This window comes from Serinus canaria, chromosome 1A, assembly GCF_022539315.1.
Source record: "Serinus canaria isolate serCan28SL12 chromosome 1A, serCan2020, whole genome shotgun sequence".
Lineage (NCBI taxonomy): Eukaryota > Metazoa > Chordata > Aves > Passeriformes > Fringillidae > Serinus > Serinus canaria.
In genome coordinates this window covers 2,187,666-2,195,441 of record NC_066314.1, presented here as the reverse complement: position 1 = coordinate 2,195,441, position 7,776 = coordinate 2,187,666, and positions in this window count along the sequence as shown.

The window sequence follows — 7,776 nt, the reverse complement described above, 5'->3', positions numbered from 1 at the left end:
CTCTCATTATGCATGTGGGTGCTGCCTGCCACAGCAGAGATGTGATCTTGCCTGTGGCCTCTGCAGCTCCTCTAGTACAAATAATAATTTCCATCCCATCTATTCTTTTGTTTGCTACTGATCTATATTAAACAGTTGGTGATGACTACATTTATGGGTGATTATTGCACTTATGCTGTGTTAAATCTAAATGTTTGTTTATCTTTATGTGGTCTCTGTGTATACGCTTGCACGGCTTTTAACTTTATGTATTGCAGAGTTCCTTAATTATAAAATCAATAAATTTTTTAAACTTATGGCTCTTGCACAGAGAGAAACCCACACACTGTCCGTGGCTGGGTGTGACAATGATTCTTGCCTCGAGCTTGTGGCAGAACACAAACCCCAGCTACAGGAATTGACAGATTTTTTTGGCTTGTTTGGGGTTTTTTTTTTTTTTTTTTTTTTTTGTATCCTCGTAGCAATTAGTTCAAACCTCAGTCTCTGTCTCCAGCAGCACTGACACAGCCAGAGCTCACAGCCCCGAGCTGGGCCAGGGCAAATCCAGGCTGGAGAGCAGGAAAAAGCTTTTCCAGCAAGGGGGATAAAGTTCTGCCATGGCTGCCCGGGGAGGGGGTGCAGTGCCCATCCCTGGGGGTGTTTGACCAGCCTGGATGTGGCACTGGGTGCCAGGCTCTGGCTGAGCCCTTGGGGATGGCCTGGACTCGATGCCATTGAAGGTCTCTCCCAACCTGGTCATTCTGGGATCCTGTGAAATGCTTTTCCTGGCACCAGGGCAGGTCCCACAGGCAGTCACAGCCCAGAGAGCTCAGCTGGTGCTGCCAAACCACAAAGCCTCCAGGGGATGGAGTATTTTGTTCACATAGATGTCCACAGCAAATGTGGATAAAACCAGGTTTCTGAACAGATCTGGAGTCTCCTCCACCTCTGTCTGCCAGTCTGTTTGCTGTTTGATGGGGCAGGTTCAGTTTTAGCACACAGCACCTGTGGGTGTAGCTCACACTGGGTGCCAGGCTCTGGCTGAGGGGCTGGGGCTGGGCTGGGCTCTATGGCCTTGAAGGTCTCTCCCAACCCAGGGATTCTGTGGCTTCTGAGTCTGTGATTCTATGGGAATTGACAGATTTTTTAGTTTGTTTCGGGTTTTTTTCTTCTGTCCTCATAGCAATTAGTTCTTTGTTTGGCTCATCCTCCTGCAAGCTGCTCTCCTCAGGCCAGCTCCCAGCTCCTTGGAGGTTCCTGGCTTTGATGGAAGGTGTGACCACTGAAGGTCACAGCCCAGTGGTGGCTCTTGAGTCAAGGCTTGGAGAGAAGGGCCCAGTCCCCGACCCTGCCACTGGCATTTCTTGAGTCACATCCACACTGTGGAGATGCCCTGGGTGCAGTTAGAGCTGTGCTGGCTCTTCCACAACCTCAGTGCACTGCCAGGGGTCAATTCCACCCCTGAGCAGCTCCAGGCTCTTCAAGATCCCATCCATGCCTGCCCTCTGGCACTGGGAGCCATTCCCTGGCTCCTGTCCCTGCAGGCCTTGTCCCCAGTCCCTCTGCAGCTCTCCTGGAGCCCCTCCAGGCCCTGGAATGTGCTGGAAGCTCTCCCTGGAGCCTTCTCCTCTCCAGGTGAGCACCCCCAGCTCTCCCAGGCTGGCTCCAAGGCACTCAGGACAGGAACTCCAGGTCCTGTTTCTCCTGTTCTGTTTCTCCTGTTCTGTTTCAGGACAGGAACTCCAGGTCCTATTTCCCCTGCACTGATTCCCAGCAGAGATTCACTGCACTGGCACTCACATATTTCAATTATTTTCACATGGAACCAAACACAATTGATCATCTCAAATTCTTTTTCATGTCTTGAATCCTCAGAGCTCATTCCTTTCAGAGAATCCCAGAATGGTTTGGGTTGGAAGGGACCTTAAACCCCACCCAGTGCCACCCCTGCCATGGATGCTGGAAGCTCTCCCTGCATCATTCCCTTCTCCAGATGAGCACCCCCAGCCCTCCCAGGCTGGTTCCAGCCCTGGAGCAGATCCATGGATTCCTCTGGACTCTCCAGGAGCTCCAGGTGCTGCTGTTGGACTGGAGGCAGCTCTGAAGGTGGGGTCTCCCCTGAGAGGGGCAGAATCCCCCCCTCCATCCCCTGCTGCCCAAGCTGGACCCATGGCCAGGTCATGCTGGGTTAGGAGGAATTAGGCTGAGCTGGGCATCCAAACCACCCCTCCACCATCTGGGGACAGTGCACAACACCCAAAGAACCCACCTGCTCGATTTAGGCTCTGCTCTTATTCCTGTTTCACCCCATCCATGCCTCATTTTCTCCTGTAGGCTTCTAGTAATGCTCTAATCAACATTACAATCAACATTTCTCCCACTCCCACGAGTCCTGCCACCCCCTCCAGCCAATTAAAAGCTGTGAGCTGACAAAGCCATCAGTGCCCACTGCCCAGCCCTGCAGAGGAGCCTCCCACAGAAACAGGAGCTGCAGCCACTCGTGTAAACAGCAGCTAATCAGCAGCCAGCATTAGAGAAGCCTCGTCAGGTGCTGACCCCAATTTCTTTGATTTCAGGCTGTGTTTCTCAGGCAGCAGCTCAGATCAGTTCTTTCTTTGCCACTTACATCTAATTAGGAGCCCACAACGAGCAGGAGCAGCTGTAATTAAAGCAAACCAGGGAGCTGGTTGGGGGCAGTTCACTCAGGTGGGAATTTTTGGCACAGCTGGAGGTCAGAGGGTCAGTGGGAAATGACCACCAGGACAAAGGGTTGTGTTAACTGTCTCTAAAAATGTGATATTTACCCCAGAGTAGATGTCACAGATGCCATTACAGGTGAATTTGGTGAGATATAATTAATAAATATAATTATGTTGTTTGGGCCTGGGCACACCTGAGATCAACCTGGAGGATCAGTTTCATTTTGAAGATCCCATCTTGTCACACTCCAGTCCCTCACACATCTTCCCTCGCATCAATTCTGCCCACAGAAATACCAACCTGTGTTAAATCTCATGCAGACTTGCCTGAAATTAGGCAGGTGATGCAGAAAATTGGTAAAAGAGGAAAAAGAATAACTTAACTTAGCTCAGATTAACTAGGATCAGTACAACAGCCTCACTCTAGTCAGGGTTCCCCTTTTCATGCCAAACCAGGAAAAGTGAGGGGTTGTAATTTTAGGAATAACATTAGGATAAAAACTGGAGAGAAGGAATCCCAAAGAACTGCAGCTCTGAGGGAAAGGTGGGAGCACAACTGTTGGAAATGTTGGAAAGCAGCCTGAGGATGGAGGTGAGTCCCTGGCTGGAGGTGGAGGCACAGCTCAGATGTCACCAGGTCCCCTTGGTGCCACGTGGTCAGAAATGTAATATCACAACTCACTGGAAAACCTCATTTTTGTTACAGCATTAAAACACATCGGTGGCAGAGGCATCCCAGGGACTGTGTAATTTGAAAAAGACACATTCCAGCAATTACCTTGTGGGGTTGTTTTTTTTTTTTCCCCTCCTTTGAAATAAAAGCTGATCTTAATGGTTTCAATTATTTTTCATCCAGTTGCTGCCCTAGGATGATGTGGAGCTTTAGGTACGGGCAGGAAATAATTTCCAAGGGGACATTAAATGTGTTTATGGAGTAAAATATGTATAAATGCAGACCACAAGAAATGGACTGCAAAGCATTTTATGGAGCTAATTCCATCAGGGAGGGAAGGAGCCCACCAGTTCACTTGCACAGTTTATAAGGTCAGTACAACCCCTCACTGGGAATTATTTCCTTCTAAATAACTGTTGCCTGGCTATTTTTCCAAAACAAATCCTGAATATTCCAGGTGGAAACTGATCCTAGGCTAAAAGCTTCCCTGGATGTGGCTGCTTTCCCTCATCCAGAGACAAAACGTGGCCTCCTGAGCATCAAACCAGAATCCAGGAGCTCTGAAATTCTCAGTGCTGGAAGCTCCAAGTCTGCTGGGTGATTTTGGGAAAGACTTTTCCAGCTCCAGCCTGCCTCCTTCTGCAATAGCTGGAAGGAAATGTTTCACATAACTCAACCCACACTGTTGTAAGAAGTCAATCCAGGAAGACATTTGATGGTTTGAGAGTTTTCCAAAGGCAAGGCAGGATTTTTTAATTTTTAAATTATATTTTTTAAATCTGGAAGACATCTCCTGGGACACAAAGATGACTTCTGAGCTGGCTCCTGAACCAGTTGTACTTTGTGAGCTTTCAGATGATTTCCCTGTGAGTTTTGAGGCTGCAGGCTCCTGGCCAAAAGGAGCTGGGCTACCTGCAACCCACAGCTCTGCCCGAGCACCTGATGTCCCAGAGCCCCCCATCCAACCAGCTCAGCCATCCTGGGGAAACTGGGACACACCTGCTGGTGGAATTGGGGTAAAACTGCTGGTGGAATTGGGGTAAAACTGCTGGTGGAATTGGGATGAAACTGCTGATGGAATTGGGGTAAAACTGATGGAATTGGGGTAAAACTGCTGGTGGAATTGGGATGAAACTGCTGGTGGAATTGGGGTAAAACTGCTGGTGGAATTGGGATGAAACTGCTGGTTGAATTGGGGTAAAACTGCTGGTGGAATTGGGGTAAAACTGATGGAATTGGGATAAAACTGCTGGTGGTATTGGGATGAAACTGCTGGTGGAATTGGGGTAAAACTGCTGGTGGAACTGGGGTAAAACTGCTGGTGGAATTGGGATGAAACTGCTGATGGAATTGGGATGTGTCTGCTGGTGGAACTGGAGTAAAACTGGTGGTGGAATCGGGGTAAAAAAAAAAAACAAATTGGAGCAGGATGAAAAAAAATCCTCAGGTTTGGAGAAGGAAGGAATGATTCCTGGCAGGTTCCATCCATCCAGTTTTCTGTGTAATCAGCTGGGATGAGTGAATCTGCACGAGTTCTCTGGGCGCCTTTTGTGGTGGGTGGAGAGAAAGAGGAACTTCCCTGTGCAACCCAGCCCAGCTGGGAGACAAGGATTGGGAATCCTCCTCTTTCCTGACCATAAAGCAGCTCAGACATAACCAGCCAGCCCTCAGCAAGCTGCAGGCAGATGCAAAAAGTCCCAAATAACCCCCAAAGAACCACCAGCTCCCCAAAACAGAAATTAGGGTGGAGGAGAGTGGGAGCAACATGCTTTCCACAGACCTCAAACCAGCAAAGCCTGTTGTTGGAACCCAGAACATCCCTCTGGCTGTCCTGGATGGCTCCAGCCCCTGCCAGGGGGCTCAGAGACCCTGGCACAGAGCCCAAGACCCCTGTGCCTTGGATTCTGACCCATGGAAAAAATTACCAACCTTGTATGAGGATTTGCAAGCTACGAAAGTCAATGTAGAATGAGAGTTAGCTTGTCATGGGGTGAAAAATAGATTTTTGGGGGTTTAGGATGGGGGTTCAGGGGGCAAGATGGAGGAATCTGGGAGTGTCCTGTCCTTCTTTCTCCTTCTTCTTGTTCTACATCTTCTGGGTGATGTTGGCACTTTTGGATTGGTTTAAGGCAGAAGCTCACTGTCCAACACAGGTGATGGGATTGGGAAGTTATGGTAAATAATGCACAGGCAGTTTTTAGTATAAAAGATAACACTGCCCCAGGGCAGGCAGAGTGCCTCTGTCTGACCTGCTGGACAGACCTTGGCAGGTTGGAGAAAGAATTTTATAGATAAGAAACAATAAACAACCTTGAGAACAAGAACAGAAGAATCCTGACTCCTTCTTTGAGTGCCAGGGTGGGAAAAGAGATTTTGTGACACACCTGGGGGTCACTGTGAGCAGCAGAGGTCCCAAGAGCCTGTGAGCACAGTGAGCTCATCCAACAGCTTGGATGTGCTGGAGCAGAATTTGGAATTTGTGTTGTGCCAGAGGGGTTGTGCTCACCCAGGTCGTGGTGTGACAATAGGACACGAAGTTAGTGACACTCACACACTGAGGTGTCCAAGGTAAAAAAGGGAGGTTTTATTTCCAGACCTCGATATTTATAGAATTCTAAAAGTGACCATGGATTGGAGGATGAAACTGCCACCTCTCCAACCACACTGGTCAAACCAACACTCCATCCATTCTCTCCTTCTCCAGAAATGGAATGGGAAATCAATCAAGGAATGCAAACCAATCATTATTTACATGAAAAGTGCCTGAGAAACTCCATTCCAAAACTGTAAACATCAGGAGGCTTAGAAGAACTTTGGAAGAACTTTAGAAGAACAGGGAGACATTGTGGTTTTGCAGCAGGGGAGAAGTTGGACGGTATTAAAGAGGATGCAAACCCTCACAGAGTGGTGTGGGCTGTGCCATGGCAAGAGCAGCATTCCCTGAGGTACAAGGACAGACCACTGGATGGCAAAAGGACGGGAATACTGCTGCAGCTTTTCCTGGCAAAAGAGGCTCTGAAATAGGAGTCTCCTCGAGCCAGGGCTCATAAGCTCTTGGAGATCTATTTCACACCCAAGATAGCTCAGCTACCTTAGAAAGCAGAAAATCAGCAGGATGGCTTCTGTGGCAGTGTAGGAAAAAAAAAGGGTTTAATAAAAGGCAAAATAACAAAACTCTTTATAGAGAAAAACCTAGCCAGGTGCAAGAGGCCCTCCTGCCCCTGGTAAAACACCTCACAAAAGCCATTAGTTCCTTTGTTCTCCTTTTTTTCTAGTACATTGCCCAGGTGGGACTTTTTGGTTCCTGTCCAGTTTGAGGTGAAGTCCCCCAGGTCCCATGAGGTGTCCTTTTCACTAATTGAGGCGAGAAACTTCTGGGCTTATTTCCTTTTTAAGGGGACAAAGGATGGTTTTGTCACTCTGTCAACAAGGGGTACATTCCTACACGGCTCCACCTTTCCCTCCTCTCCAAAGATGGGAAAAACCCTGAAAACATTTCCTCTGCTCCATCAGCACAAACACACACAGCAGCCTAGATACACAGCCCTGCCCCAGGTTTGCTTTTCAGATCTGCCTGTTGACATTTCCCCTCATCTCCTGGTCCTCATTTCCCCCCTGGGCACAACTCGATCCTTTCAATCCTTCGCCATCACTGCGAGACCCCGGGCTGCTTTGAAAAATGATAATAAAGCAAAATTAGAAAAAAGGGAAGGGAAAAATAAAGAGAGAGAGAGAAGAAAAAAAAAAAAAAACAGGGAAAATGAGCAGAGGGAAAAAAGAGAGCTGGGAAAAAGAAGAATGCATGTCAGCTCCAAGCTGCCGCACACGGGCTGCCTTTGCTCAGCACACATCAATGCCTCTTATCCTCCAAAGTTATTTCCCCTGGAGTGAACCTATCAAAGATTTTCAGCCTCTCTGGAGAGAGCAGTTCCTGATAACACTGGATTCCCTTGTCAATTTTTGCCTAGCAAGCTCTGGCAGCATTTTCTACCTGACACTGTGATCTTGGCACCGGGCTGGAGCAGTGTGAGTGCTGGGTGTGTTGTGTGTGCATCCCTGCAGCTCCTTCCCCCTCTTCCTAAGCAGTGCAGATGCTTTCAGACTGCAGAAAGGAAGGGAAAACCCACCAGCATTTGGCATCTGCATACACCCTACTCATCTGTAATTCCTGTAGTGTCTTGCCCTGCTTGTAATTACAGTAATTAATATAATTACACTAATAATAATGATTATTATTTAGGGTGTGCCAGATCTTTCCTGATACAGCTCCTTCCCTGGAAATCCTGGGCCTATATTTGTAAAAAAGTCACTGCAAGATTTCCAAATAAATGCTCCCCACAGAAATCCTGCTGCTGTGACAGCTGGGAATTCAGAAATATCCATCCCCTCTCCTCCCTTGGCTGTGACAGCAGTGCTGCAAGGCCC